Below are 14,690 nucleotides of genomic sequence, written 5' to 3'. Positions count from 1 at the left end.
TTTGCCATTTGTATGTCTTCTATGGAGAAATGTCTGGTCGAGTTTATTGCCTGTTTTTTAATGGATTATTTGTCTTTTTGTTGAGTTATATGGATTCTTTTTTATTTTGTGTATTTTAAAACCTTATCACCATTATTTTCTTAGTTTTTTTCAGATCATTCATTGCTAAATGTATGTAAACACAACTGATTTTTATTTGGTAATGTTGAATCCTTCAACTTTGCTGAATTCATTACCTTTAGTATATTTTTCTTGTGAACGCTTTGAAATTTTTGTTTTATATGTAGAATCATGCCATCTGGGAATAGAGATATTTTTACTTCATTTCCAGTGAGCATGATTTTCTCTTTTTTTTCCTTGACTAATTGCCGTGTATAGAACTTCTGATACAATTTTGAATGGAAGTGGCGAAAGCAGAAAAAAATTTAAAAGTGTATTTTTCTTACAGAAAATTTGCAAGATAGTACAGAATCTCCATATGCTATACACCCAGTTTCCTTTATTATTAATAACTTATACTTGTTTGGTATATTTGTTACTATTAAGGAATCAATGTTGATAAATTATTAATTAAAACACATACTTTTTTCAGGTTTTCTTACCTTTTACATAATGCTATATTTTCTGTTCCAGTATCCCATCCAGTATACGTTGTTAAATTTTATAGTAATGTCTCTTTCGGCACTTGTTGGCTATGACGATTTCTCAGCCTTTCTTTGTTTTTGACGGCCCTCAGTTTTAAGCAGTACTGGTCAAGTATTTTATAGACTACCCCTCAATTAGGATTTGTCTGATGTTTATCTTACAATTGGACACAGATTATGATGGGTTTTTTGGAGGAAGACCACAAAGAGAAAGTGTCATATTAAGAGTATCATCACAACTTATCAGTGTTGACGTTAACCTTGAGGTAGGGCTGAGGTAGGAATCCTAAGTTATTCTTTTTGTTGTCCTTTAATACTGTACTCTTTGGATGTACTCCCACTAGAAAGAGTGATGAGCTATACTCCACCTGCTGGAGGAAAGAGCATCTAAGTAAATTATCTGGAACTTTTCCACATGAACCATTTGTATATGTTCTCCTTTATTTTATTCAGGCATATATATATATATATATATATATATATATATATCAGTATAGACTCACATTTATTATATATGCATATAAGTTTATGTATATATTGTGTATATATGTAGCGGGTTGGCCAAAAAGTTCGTTTGGATTTTTCTGTAAGATGTTATGGAGAAGCCTGAATGAACTTTTTTTTTTTTTTCTGAATGAACTTTTTGACCAACCCAATATATATGTAATAGTACAATAATACTTGATATATTTTTGCTCAAATTATTCTAGCTTTAACCATTTGAAGTGATTTCAATTGACTCCTATGTTACTTCAGCACACCCCTGTTATTACGCGTGTGCGTGTGTGAGAGAGAAAGAGCACTTCCCTTCTGGCCTGTAAGATGCTCCAGATTCATCTTGTATATTGCCTGCCCTGGCACTAGAACCAGCCATTTATTCCAGGACCCCTGGTTTCTCTTATTACAAAATGGTATTAGAACTAAGATCAAGGTAATAAGTGTGCTTATAGCTACTGACATGTTGTTGCTTCTAGGCCCTCTCAGCTGACACAGCAAAGAAGTATATGTATGTATGTATACTAATCCGTGTAATATACATAATACTATATATATATATATATATATACACACACACACACATATATATATTCACTTGTTTATCTGTTAACTTCCCACTCCAACAGTGAGAAACCTGGCTACCACCATTTACTGTCCACTTATTAAATTGTATAATTCCAGTATACATACCTAGCACAATCAGAATTATTAACAGGTACCAGCAAGAGAAATAACTTTACTGAGTAGAGTGCAGTCAATGTGTTCTGTGGGACTTATGTTTACAGTTGACCCTTGAACAACTCGGGGTTAGGGACACTGATCCCACACACAGTGGAAAATCTGTGTATAATTTACAGTCAGCCCTCTATATGTGTGGTTCTGCATCTGCAGATCTTGTAGTACTGGACTACATGTTTATTGAAAAAATCCCCACATAAATGGACCTGCACAATCCAAATCCATGTTGTTCAAGGTCACCTGTAGTTTCTTTTGTCTCTAGCCTTACATACTCCACTCATTTCCAAAGTTTCTTAGGTCAGCACCATTTTTCAGACCCCCTTCATTGACGTTGTTTCATACATTTATAATCTGTTTTATAACATCTTCATTTCATACCAGGATCCCCCAACTACCTAAATTATTTTTTTCTTATTTGTATACACTGTGGTTCACTCCTTGTGCAGTAAAATTCTGTGAGTTTTTGCAAATTCATTGTCCTGTATCTACCATTGCAGTATCATAAAGAATTGTTTCATTGTTCTAACAATCCCCTGTGCTTCACCCGTTCAGCACTTTACCCTCCTCCATCCCCTTGGCTATCACTGATATCTTTTTTTTTCTTTTTTTTTTTATTAGTTTCTGCTTTATAACAAAGTGAATCAGTCATACATATACATCTGTTCCCACATCCCTTCCCTCATGCATCTCCCTCCCTCCCACCCTCCCCATCCCACCCCTCCAGGCGGTCACAAAGCACCGAGCTGATCTCCCTGTGCTCTGCGGCTGCTTCCCACTATCTATCTACCTTACGTTTGGTAGTGTATATATGTCCATGCCTCTCTTTCGCTTTGTCACAGCTTACCCTTCCCCCTCCCCATATCCTCAAGTCCATTCTCAAGTAGGTCTGTGTCTTTATTCCTGTTTTACCCCTAGGTTCTTCATGACATTGTTGTTTTTTTTTTTTAAATTCCGTATATATGTGTTAGCATACGGTATTTGTCTTTCTCTTTCTGACTTACTTCACTCTGTATGAGAGACTCTAGGTCTATCTGATATCTTTACTATCTATCCATTTCTGTTTTTCCAAAATGTCATATAACTAGAATCATACAGTATGTAACCATTTAAAGGTATGTTTCTCTCACTTATCAATATGCATTTGTAATCTACCTATGTCTTTCCATGGCTTGAGAGAGGATTTCTTTTTATTGCTAAAAACTACTCCATTTTATGGATGCACTACAGTTTGTTTATCCTTTCACCTAATATTAAAGGACATTTTGATTGCTTCCAGTTTTTGTCAGTTACGAATAAAACTGGTATAAACATTTATTGTGGGTTTTGGCATGGACATCAGTTTTCAAATCAGGAATATGTGTGTTGTGTAAAAATCGAGAATATGATTGCTTAAATGTATGTTACAAAGTGGTTGTAATATTATGCATTCCCAACAGCAATGAATGGGGGTTCTTGTTGCTCCACATCTTTGCCAGCAATTGGTATTATCAGTATTTTTAATTAAACTATCCTAATAGGTGTGTAGCGGTATCTCTCTGTAGTTTAATTTGTAATTATCTCTTGGTGAACAATTTGAGCATCTTTTCATATGCTTATTTTCTATCTCTATATCTTCTTTGGTGAAATATCAGCTCAAATATCAGCTTCTATATTTTACCCATTTTTAACTGAGTTGCTTTCTTATTGCTGAGTTTAAAGAGTTTTTGTACATTCTGTACAAAAATCCTTTATCACATCACATCCGTGTCTTACAGATATTTTCTCCCAGTCTTGACTTGTCTTTTCATTTTCTTACTACTGACTTTTGAAGAACAGAACCTTTTAATTTTGATGAATCCAGTAAATCATTCTTTTCTTTCATGGATCATTTTTGTTTCCTATCTAAACTCATCAAACCCAAGGTCACATAGATTTTCACCTGTGTTTTCTCCTAGAAGTTTTTATGGTCTGTAGTCTACATTTATACATGTGATCTGGTTTGAATTTGTTTTAATGAAAGGCATAAGACATGTATCTAAATTCATGGGTTGGTTTTTAAATTAAAAAAAAAAATTTTTTTTTTTTCCAATCTGGACTTCCAGTTGTTCCAGCAAAATCTGTTGAATGTTCAGCCAGCCTTAAATACCTGAAATAAATCCCATCTTGTCATGGTGTATTATTTTTATTATATATTGTTGGATTTGGTTAATAGGGGATTTTTTATATCTATGTTCATGAAAGATATTGTGTAGTTTTTCTGTTTTGTAATGTTTTTGTCTGATTTTAGTATTAGGAGAATTTTGGCCTTACAGCATGATTTAAGTGTTCCCTTTGCTTAAATTTCTGAGGAGAGATTGTGAAGATTTGTTAACATTTTTCTTTTAAACGTTTAGTAGAATTCACCGTTAAACCATCTGGGCCTACTTCTTTCTGTTTTGGAAGGTAGTTAATTATTTATTCAATTGATTCAAGTAAATAGACAAAGGCCCCTTCAACTTATCCATTCATCATTGTGTTGATTTTGGTTTTTTTCATCTTTAAGAAATTGGTCCATTTCATCTAAGTTATCAAATTTTGGAGCATGGAGTTGTTCATAGGTTTTCTTTATTACTCTTTTAATGTCTATGGGAGCAGTAGTGATAATTTCATATCTAATATTGGTCATTTGTGTCATCTCTCATTTTTCTTAGCATGGTTAGAAATTATTAACTTCATTGTTCTTTTCAAACAATTATTTTTTGGTTTTGTTGATTTTTCTGTTATTTTCCTGTTTTCAGTTTCACTGATTTCTGATCTAATTTTTAATTTGTTTTCTTCTACTTTAGTTTTATATTGCTCTTCTTTTTCTGCTTTTCTAAGATAGAGTTTTAAGTTATTGATGTAAGATATTTCTTTTTTTAATATATATATTTAGTGTTATAAATTTCCCTGAGCACTATATTAGCTGCACCCTACAAATTTTGATGTTATATTCTTATTTTCATTTAGTTTAAAATAATTTTACTTTATATTTGAGATTTCATCTTCAACCTACTGTTATTTAGGAGTATGTTATTTAATATTCAGATATTTGGGAAGTTTCCAGCTATCTTTCTGTTACTGATTTCTAGTTGCCTTAATATATTTGAGCTGCTATAACAAAATATTAGAGTCTGGGTAGTTTTAAACAACAGAAATTTACTTCTCACAAATCTGGAAGATGAGAAGTCCAAGATCATAGTACTAGCAGTTTTAGTGTGATAGCTGGTGATGGCTTACTTCCTAGTTCATAGATGGTGCCTGCATGTTGTGTCCTTACATGGTGGAAGGGGCTAGGGATTGCTGTGGGATCTCTTTTATAAGAACACTAATCCCATTCTTGAAGACTTTACCCTCAATCACCTAAGGTCTTCCCAAAGGCCCCATCTCCTAATATTGTCACTTTGGACATGAAGATTTCAACATAAGTATTTTGGTGGAAAACAGTTATTTAGAACATTGCACTAGTTTAATTATCATGTCTGAGAACATTTTTTAAATTACTTAGTATTTTCAGAAACTTAAAAAAATGTATTTTGTGGCCCAGAGTGTGGTTCATGCTGGTGAATATTGAATGAGAGCTTGAGAAGAATATGTATTCACAGGTTGTTGTAGTATTGTATAAATATCACTTACATTAAATAGATGGTTAATGCTATTTGGGTTAACAGGATCCTTTCAGATTTTCTGCCTGCTTTATCTAACAGTAATGGAGAGGTATTGAAGTCTCCTACAATAGTAGTGGATTTCTCTTTCTCCTTTCAGTTCTATCAGTTTTTGACTCCCATTATTTAATGCTCCCCTTTATTCCTGATAATTTTCCTTTTTTTATTGTCTTCTTTGTGTAAAATTCATATATAGCTATGCTAGCTTGCTTTTGATTAGTGTTAGCATAATATATATTTTATAGTTATTTTAGCTTTTTTGATTCTTTAGTAGGGGTTTCTTGTAGACAGCATATAGTTGAGTCTAGTTTGCAAAACTTCAACAAAAAAGGCTTCAGAACAAGGAAAATTATCAGGAATTAAAAGGAATATTAAATAATAAGATTTAGAAGTGGATAGAATTAAAAAGAGAAATAGAGAAATCTATTATTATTGTTGGAGCCATGTAACCCCTCTTTCAGGCTTCCTTGTTTGTTTTTCCTTTTGACATGTCTTCCTCCTGAAAGAGAGGCAGCATCTTACAGTTTAATTCAACTGTAATCCACTATTATCCTGAAACTCTTTCATTTGTTTTTTAGTCATTAGGTAAAGGAAGTATTCTATAACCTTATGTTTAAACCACAAGAGTTTTTGTGGGCCTCTGTCTGGGCTGTGTCCACCACAAATGCTATTTCAGTGGCAGAGCTATTTTTTCCTGTTAGATAATGTAGGAAGCTAAGGCCTGCTGGTGTGGAAGGAATGTCCTCCAGCTGGGGTAAGTTTCTAGTAAAGTCTTTTACCATGGAGAGTAGGACTTTGGTATGGAGAACATTCTAGGTATATTTCACAATGATTATTATTCCCTTACCTCTGCCAGAGTTGTGAGAGGATCTTTCTTGGAACTTCACTGTAGAACCTAGTTGGTTTCCTAGAGTTAAACCCATTAAAAATGTGGACCCTACTCCCCAGACTTTAGCATCCACAGTTTATCACTCTTGACCTCATCCACAATCGGCTGCCAGCAATTCAAAAAAGTTACCATTCAAGAGTTACTACCAGTTCATGGCTCCTATACCTTCTTGCCGTGTAAGCTGATCTCAGCTGTGACTCTGTATTAGCCTGTCTCTCTAGATTTGAGGGTGAGTGTTTGTCTTGCAACCTCAGTTCTCTGACAGTTACAAGATAAATTATTTTTGGTCTGTTCAGCTTTTTCTCATTGCAAGGTTGAGAATGACAGCTTCTAAGCTCTTTATATGTTGGGGTCAAAACCAGAAATTATGTATATCATTATTTATTTTGTTGATTAAAATGTTCTAATTTGGGACATTGAGAAATCTCTCAGAGCAACCTCCATTTTCTTTTGGTGTTGTTGTTGCTATTATTATTATTTAACATTTACTTCCTGGCAATACAAGAGGCCCTAGTCTCATCTTGTTTTATCCCTGCCCCTTCATAGAAACAGCCATTTCTCCAAGGAATCCTGTTTCCTTTTATTGGAGAATGACATTTAGAAACCAACAATGTTCACTGAGTTTGCTTGTTTCTGTTGCAGTTCTAGAAATTTTCAACTATGCCTCCATGCAATTTTCACTACCCCAAATTTATTTTTCCTGCAAACATTATCTGTGCTTTTTGAGTACAGGAAAAGTACAAAAAACAAGATCAATGTACTTAAAATATATTCTCTTACTACCTGTGAAAACTTAAATCAGAGCATCTAGGCATATGACAAAGGAATATCTATTGTTCACATACTCTATAAGGTGTTCTAAGGCCTCTAAAGTTTAAAAAAAAAAAAGGCCTGGAAAAAAAATGATCTCCACACTAATTTAGAGAAGGAGGATATTATATATTTTAATTTTTATTACAGGAATGATATGTGTGAAGTAGGAATATAAACCCAGGAATATTAGGAAGTCTAAGGAAATAATCACTGTTTTTAGCATAGCAATGTTAGGAGAGTAATAAAGTTAACAAACTTGAATTCATGTAGGAGATGCTGTACTGTACTTCTGTATATCATTCCAATCACCCTTTGAAGATGGAAGCACTTTTTTCCTACTTGCTATAGATGTTGGTGGCTGAGTCTGTGTACCTCTCTGGTAATTGCCCTGGTTGAAAAGAGCTACCTATACCAAGGTTACCCTCCCCTACTTTCAGGAGTAATCCATATCCAATGATTGGTCAGTATGGGGCTATGGAAAGTCACTGCCCTTGCCTCAACTGGGACAACTTTAAGGAGCAATGTCAGCTCTAGAGCCACTTTTAGGACAGCCTCACCTGCTGTTGAAAATGTTCTGTAGTTCAAAGTCTTCCTCTGCCCAGTCCTGCTTTTCTCACACCTGACTAGTGGTACTTTTTAGACTACGTCCCTATAAAGCTCCTGCACCCAAATCTCAGAACCTCAGAGTCTCTTTTCAAAGAACACAACCTGTGACAAGGTTATGTCCTCATAATGCACTATTTGATGAAACAATAGAAGAATAATAAAATAGTTTAAAAGTTTTATTGTGCAATGAGGATTTGGCTGGCATATATATTTACTTTTTACATTTAATACTTCCAGTAACCCATTGAAGCTAATTTTTGAAATAGATATTCATCCTAATTATGCCATCATTCAAATTGTATCTATTTTGAACTTTGATTCTAGTCAGGCTGTTGATTAAAGTACTTTTAAATAAATAAATAAAAGATAGTATCAATATTTAAAAGGCACTTGCAAATAAACATCTGAAATGAATTTTCCTGACTTAAAAACGAAAACACTGAAGTTTACAAAAAGCCTACAAAAAGTGTTATGTCCTAGAGATTGCCATAAGTACTTTTATTCCATTTGCCATAAGTTAAAGGGGAAGATAATTCTTTTGTTAATTGGTTATTCTTTTATATATTCTCATAATAGCAGATACAGATAATAAGGAAAGAGAGGAAGAGAGCTAAAATAGTTAAATCACTGAAATATTAACACATTTAATGTTTTTGTATATCTCTTTTGTCTTTTGTTTTAGTTTTGATTGAGCTATGATTATATTGCCTATATAAATTAACACACCTCTATACCTAATAATCCAATAATTTTATATATCATCAACTTATCAAAAACATTGATTACAGAAGTAAAAATTATTCTGAAATATTTTAATGAATATATAATATTCTATTGAATGTATGCTTCATAGTTTATTTCCCTAATGTTATTTTATGTTGTTTTGAATATTCCCTATTATGGAAGTAGTATAATATTTACTTTTTGCATGATGCTTTCATAATATTTAATAAAATTTTGGTATTGTGTCTCTGAAATAGAACTGTAAGTGAAATGGTATATAGACATTTTTTCATCTTGAAATATATTACAAAAGTTTTATCAAATTTATTTTAAATCATTTAAAGTGCTACCTAAAATAGATGATACCTATTTTATCATGTCCTTGCCAGTATTATATATTCAATATACGCTAATTTTAATAATAAAAATTGTAGTTGAGGGACAGTCCACTGAATTTAAATGTTAATCATTGTATATAATCTGTATGTGTTCTGAAATAGTTACACAGCTTAAATTATACAAAATAGATTAGAAAGGGCAAAATAGGCAGCTTGAAAAATGTTAGGTTGTAGGTAAACAATGATGGTTTGTCTAGGTAGTGGTAAAGAAAATGGAAATATATACAAAATTTTAGGTATATTTTTGAGAAGGAATTAACAATTTTATGTGAGAACATTAGAGTGGAATTGCGAGGAAACTGTAGACTTCAAACTTACTTTTAGAAAAAGAGCCAGAATCTAAAGATACATTTTGAGCCTGTGTCCTCACAATGTCATTTTAGGCACATATGCACATACTCCAAGTCTGAAAGAAGTGTGAATGTGGTGTGAATGCTTGAAAGTACATGAGTGTCTATATGTGGGATTTGCATGTGTGTATATGTGAGTGACTGTGTGTGGGGGGTAGGTGCATATGTGCATCTCTGTGTGGGAGTATGTTTATATTTAAGAAGATGTTGAGGGAGCTGAGGTGTACATTTATATGAATATGTGTGTGTGTGAGTGTGGGTGCATTTATGTATACATGCATGTGAGTATGTGTGCAAGAGGAATGCATGTGTGTCAATTTGGGTGAGGGAATACAAGCGTATAAGTAAGTGCATGTGTGAGGGGGTGGTATGCATATATTTATATGAGTATCTTTTGGTAGTGTCTGTGAGTGTGTATTTACAGAGATATTCATATGCTTGTATGTGAATGTACGTTTATGTGGGGAAGTGCATGTGTGTATGGGAATGTGCATGTGAGATGTGCACATCTGTGTATGTAGGTGAATTCACATATCTGTTTGAGAGTGTGCTATGTGTGTCTTCTGAAGGAATATTTACTCCCATTTTGGACATGTCAAGCACTGGAGACTGAGATGAGATAATCAAATATCAGGGGAAAAATTAGGATTTGGTACTATCACAGATGCAAAGAGAGGAAAATATTTAATGAAATAGAATCATCAGTAGAATCATCTGAGATATAGAACGAGGTGAAGTAAAAGAATGATTATTGGATTGAGCAATGTGGGATTATTGGTGACCTGAGCCAGATCAGTTTGAATCGGGGTATAACCCAGACTGGAGGATATCAAACAATAGTTAGAAATTCAAGAAGAGGTGATGGTATATACAGATTATTTTTTCAAGATCTGTGGTTATGAAGGGGAGCAGAGATACGAGGCTCTAGTTGGATGGTGTTATAGGCAAATAGGGGTTGGGTAGTTTTGTTTTGATTTTTGGTGTTATAGGCAAATAGGAGGGGTTGGAGGAGTTTGTTTTGATTTTAGGATATAGAATAGTACATGTTTTTATATTTATAGGAACAATCCATCAAAGATGGAGAAAGAAGGACATCCAAAGGATAAAATGAGGAGGATGAGATGCAGTGGACAATTAGAGATTTTGGTATTGAGAGGAGTAGGAACATTTCTTCTTTTGAAATAGGAGGGATAAAAGGAAGATGTGCCTACTGAACAGGTAGATTTTAATAAGTAGTGAAGGGAAGAGCCCTCCAGTCTGATGGCTTCTATTTTATCAATAAATTGTCAATAATAGATAATATTATAACTTGTGTGAGAATAGCTTTTGCCAAAAAAATTATGAAATAAAAGACAAATATGATTGATTTGCAGGGAAGTTTTGAGTGTTAGTTTGACCCTAATGGTCTTGAACCTTTTTTGGACACTAATATGAATGTATGATTCTCAGAAGCAATGCTCACCCAGTCAGAGATGGGCATGGAAAATGTAATATATTGAGCTCATCATGATTTTGGATTTATTAGGTAATCACAACTGAAGGAAACAAAGACTAAGGTTTTGAGCCGGTTGCAAAGCTGATTTATAATAGTAATTCATTGAATATAAGATAGAAAATGAGAACATGATGAGAAAAAGATAGAAAAAATATTTTGAGGTCACTGGATTGAGTTGTATATCTGCATTTTATACATTTTACATTTCGTACCTCCTTCAGTGAAGCCTGTGGTGATTCAAAAGCAAGTGGGAGAAAAAATAGGATGTTTCATTTGTTATTTGTTACCACAGTGAATATCTTAATTCCTACTATTTGCCAATTATTATTCTAGGTACTAGAGAAACACAGTGTAAAAAAAAAAAAAGAATAAAGAAAATATCCTTCACCCCCTGGAACTTAAATCCTAGTGTCAGTGGCAGATAGTAAACAAACTCATGTATAATATGTTAGCAAGCAGTAAATGCTATAAATAAAATAAAACAAACACAGCTAAAGATTGAAGTGTATATTCTTAAAATTGGTTTCTTTAGACCAAGCTTATCTGAAAAGGTGACATTTAAAAAGTGATTTGAGGAACTTCCCTGGTGGAGCAGTGGTTAAGTAGTTCCCTGGTGGAGCAGTGTCAGGGGATATAGCTTCGAGCCCTGGTCCAGAAGATCCCACATGCATACATGTCACGGAACAATTAAGCCCGTGTGCCACAGTTACTTGAGCCCATGTGCCACAACTACTCAAGCCCGCGCGCCTAGAGCCCATGCTCCGCAACAAGAGAAGCCACCACAGTGAGAAGTACATGCACCACAAGGAACATTAGCCCTTGCTCGCCACAACTAGAGAGAGCCCGCGCACAGCAACAAAGACCCAACACAGCCAATAAATAAATAATTTATTAAAAAATAAAACATGTCTCTAAAAAAAAAGTGATTCAAGGAAGTAAAAAAGAATAAGCTGTAAGAATACTTGAGAAAGTATATTTAGGCAGAGGAAATAGCAAGTTAAATCTCCTGAGTTTGTGGCACATTTGAGAGGTTTGAAAAAGAGCAAGAAATTATAGCTGGAGAATACGGCATCTAATTTTTAGAGATAACGAAGGATCTATTATGGAAACTTTAGGTTTCATTATCAGAGTAGTGGAAACTTGTTGAAGTGCCCTGAACAGAGGAATGGCATTATCTGATTGACATAATAAAACCACTACTGTGTTTTTGGTGGCCAATAGGAAGAGAAGGATGGAAGGCTATGGAAACATTCCAGTTGAGACACATGCGGAATAATGTTAGTGATGATGGAGAATGGTTGTAACCAGTTGATGTTCCTTATAAATGTAACCATAGATTCACCAGGTGACCCAGCCATTGCAATCCTAGGTATTTATTAAACAAAAGTGAAAACGTGCATTACCCTGAAAAGAAAAGCTGAAAGTATTGCTTGCGGAAGCAAGTAAGACTCATAATTGTCTGGTACAGGTTTACTGTGCAAAGCATAGATCTCTTCTATCATAAGGTTTTAAGAGCCTTTGAGTTTAGCAATTGATGCACTTTCAATGCGGTGTAAAGGGATTCGTTAAATCTTAAAGGTAGAAAGAAGTGCTTCCATTGTTGCAGAGCTGACAGTGGTGTTTTTTTTTTTTGAGAGAGAGAGAGGGTACTTTTAATTCTCACTTAGGATTTTGTCATAAAAATTTTGATGCAGAGGTAATAGCTTAAGTTCTGTGGTAGTTCTACCAGGTGTGGTAACAACATGAGGAATTGGGAAGATAAGTATGGACTATCCCTTTGAGTTTATAATATGGGAAGAAACAAAAATTTAAAACGTGTAAAAAGGAGAGTGGGAAAAAAAAGAGATAATGGAAAAAACTGATTCCTGTAAGAGCTGGAACAACATCTCTTAGACAACAATAAGTATACATAAATGAATACAACCTGGGAAAGAGTGTACACTTTTTTTTCCCTAAGAAAAAAAATAAATGGATATGTGAAAAAAATAAGTATCTCTGAGAGGGAGGGAATGTGGTGCATTACACATTTTCTCAGCAAGTTAAATTTCTGAAACTGAAGAGTGTTGGGAGTTGTGTTGGGTTTTAATGGAGAGCTGTGAGAAAATTAAAGATGATAAGCCTAATTTAGAAACTTTAGGATTTGGAGGGCATCTGTCTGTAGCTGATCAAATTCTGTTTTAAAATATAATTTTTAAAATATAATATATGCTACTTTCTTCTAAATTATTATTTCATGGCCCTCTGGGATATTTAACCTTGTAAATCTTATTCATTTTCAAAATTTGCCATTGACCTACTTCTCCTAAAGGCTCTATTTTAATGTATTTATGATCATATTTATATTTTACATGTTGCTAATTGGTCTTGTATTACCTTGAGCAGGAACGTCATTTATCTTTGTTGCTGGACTTTAATGCAATCTTAGGTAGCCTGTAAAGACTCTGTGAAGACACTTCAGGGGAAAAAAAAAAAAAGAGATTTTAGGAAGGAACACATTAAACCTTTGTATCTCATTTCATTTCAAAAACAAAGTAAAAAATGGGTAGCAGTCCTAGGTGGGTGTCTAATTATTTTTGCTTCAAGAGTATGAACTGTTACAAGTACTTTTGTCTTTGAAATGAAAGAGAATATATAATAAAAGAGCTAGTGACTCAGTATCATCTTAGTGCTTTCAGATTTTCAAAAACATTTTAAAATAGTTACTCAATAAATTGTCAGTCACCCATTTTTTTTCTGACAGGAAAGAAGAAATCATTCACTTGATTTCCTACTGACTTGATCATGGAAGATTAAGCTGTCAGAGAAAGGGAAGGAAACAGTTTAGGAAAAAGGAAGTAAAGATGTATATGCATATATTCTCTAGTGCTTTTTTTTAAAGTCCTGTGTGTGAAATATCAATATCTATAACATGGAAGATAATATCCATATGTAAAATATTACAAAAACTTCCTACATGGTTTAGAGACATACATGCTTTTGAATGATATTAATTTGCTATTCTTTAGTTTCCTCACTAAAAGTTATATGCATCCTAGATTCTTAAGAATAGACAATCATGACAGTTTGAAGCAAAAATTTAATCTAGAACATTTTTTTCTCTAACTCCCTTACATATGAAAAAATTATGGAGAATAATGGGGAATTAAAAAGTAAATATGGGCTTTTGAGAAATATGTGATTTTATAGTCACTTTTCTTGTTGAGTATCTCAGGTTATTGCTGAAGATTAGGGCCACTGAAGCCTAGCTTAATCCAGATTTTGTGAGGCACTAGAGTGCTCTAAATTCAGACATATAAACCACACAGCAAACATACATGCAGAAACAAGCAAAACAGTGTCAGCAGTATGAGCCTTCATTCATTTAATGGATGTTTATTGGACATCTATATGTCGAGCATTGGACTATATGTAGATTTATATGACATGGTATGGTATTTTAAATGAGAAAATTTTCAAATTAATGAATGAACCAATTACTTTATGTTAAATCTTACAATTTCATATAGACTATACATTTTTAAAACTATAATAGAATATTGTTTATAAAATCCTTTCCAAAATATTATGTGAGAATACCTTTAGAAAGGAGAAAGGGAAGATCCCGACTTGGGAGTAGAGTATTGCAAGGGAACCCTAGAGGAAAATGTTAAACCACAACTAGCTTTGCAGTCTTTACCCCTTAGGATTTTGATTGAAAGGCTTCATAAGTATCCTTCCTTACCAAATAATAACAAAGGGTTATGGGTGAAAAAATTTCCAGCTTCACCTTTTTTTGAACCAGATAGGATTTTCATACATGGTTGTTTGTAATATGGAGTAGATTTGGGGGATGGCAAGATAAGGGAGAAGCTTAATTTCCTTTTCCTTTATATAG

The sequence above is a fragment of the Mesoplodon bidens genome (genome assembly GCF_964165515.1).
Source record: "Mesoplodon bidens genome assembly, chromosome: 4".
Classification (NCBI taxonomy): domain Eukaryota; kingdom Metazoa; phylum Chordata; class Mammalia; order Artiodactyla; family Ziphiidae; genus Mesoplodon; species Mesoplodon bidens.
The sequence above is the reverse complement of the archived record's forward strand: the minus strand, read 5'-3'. Positions refer to the sequence as shown.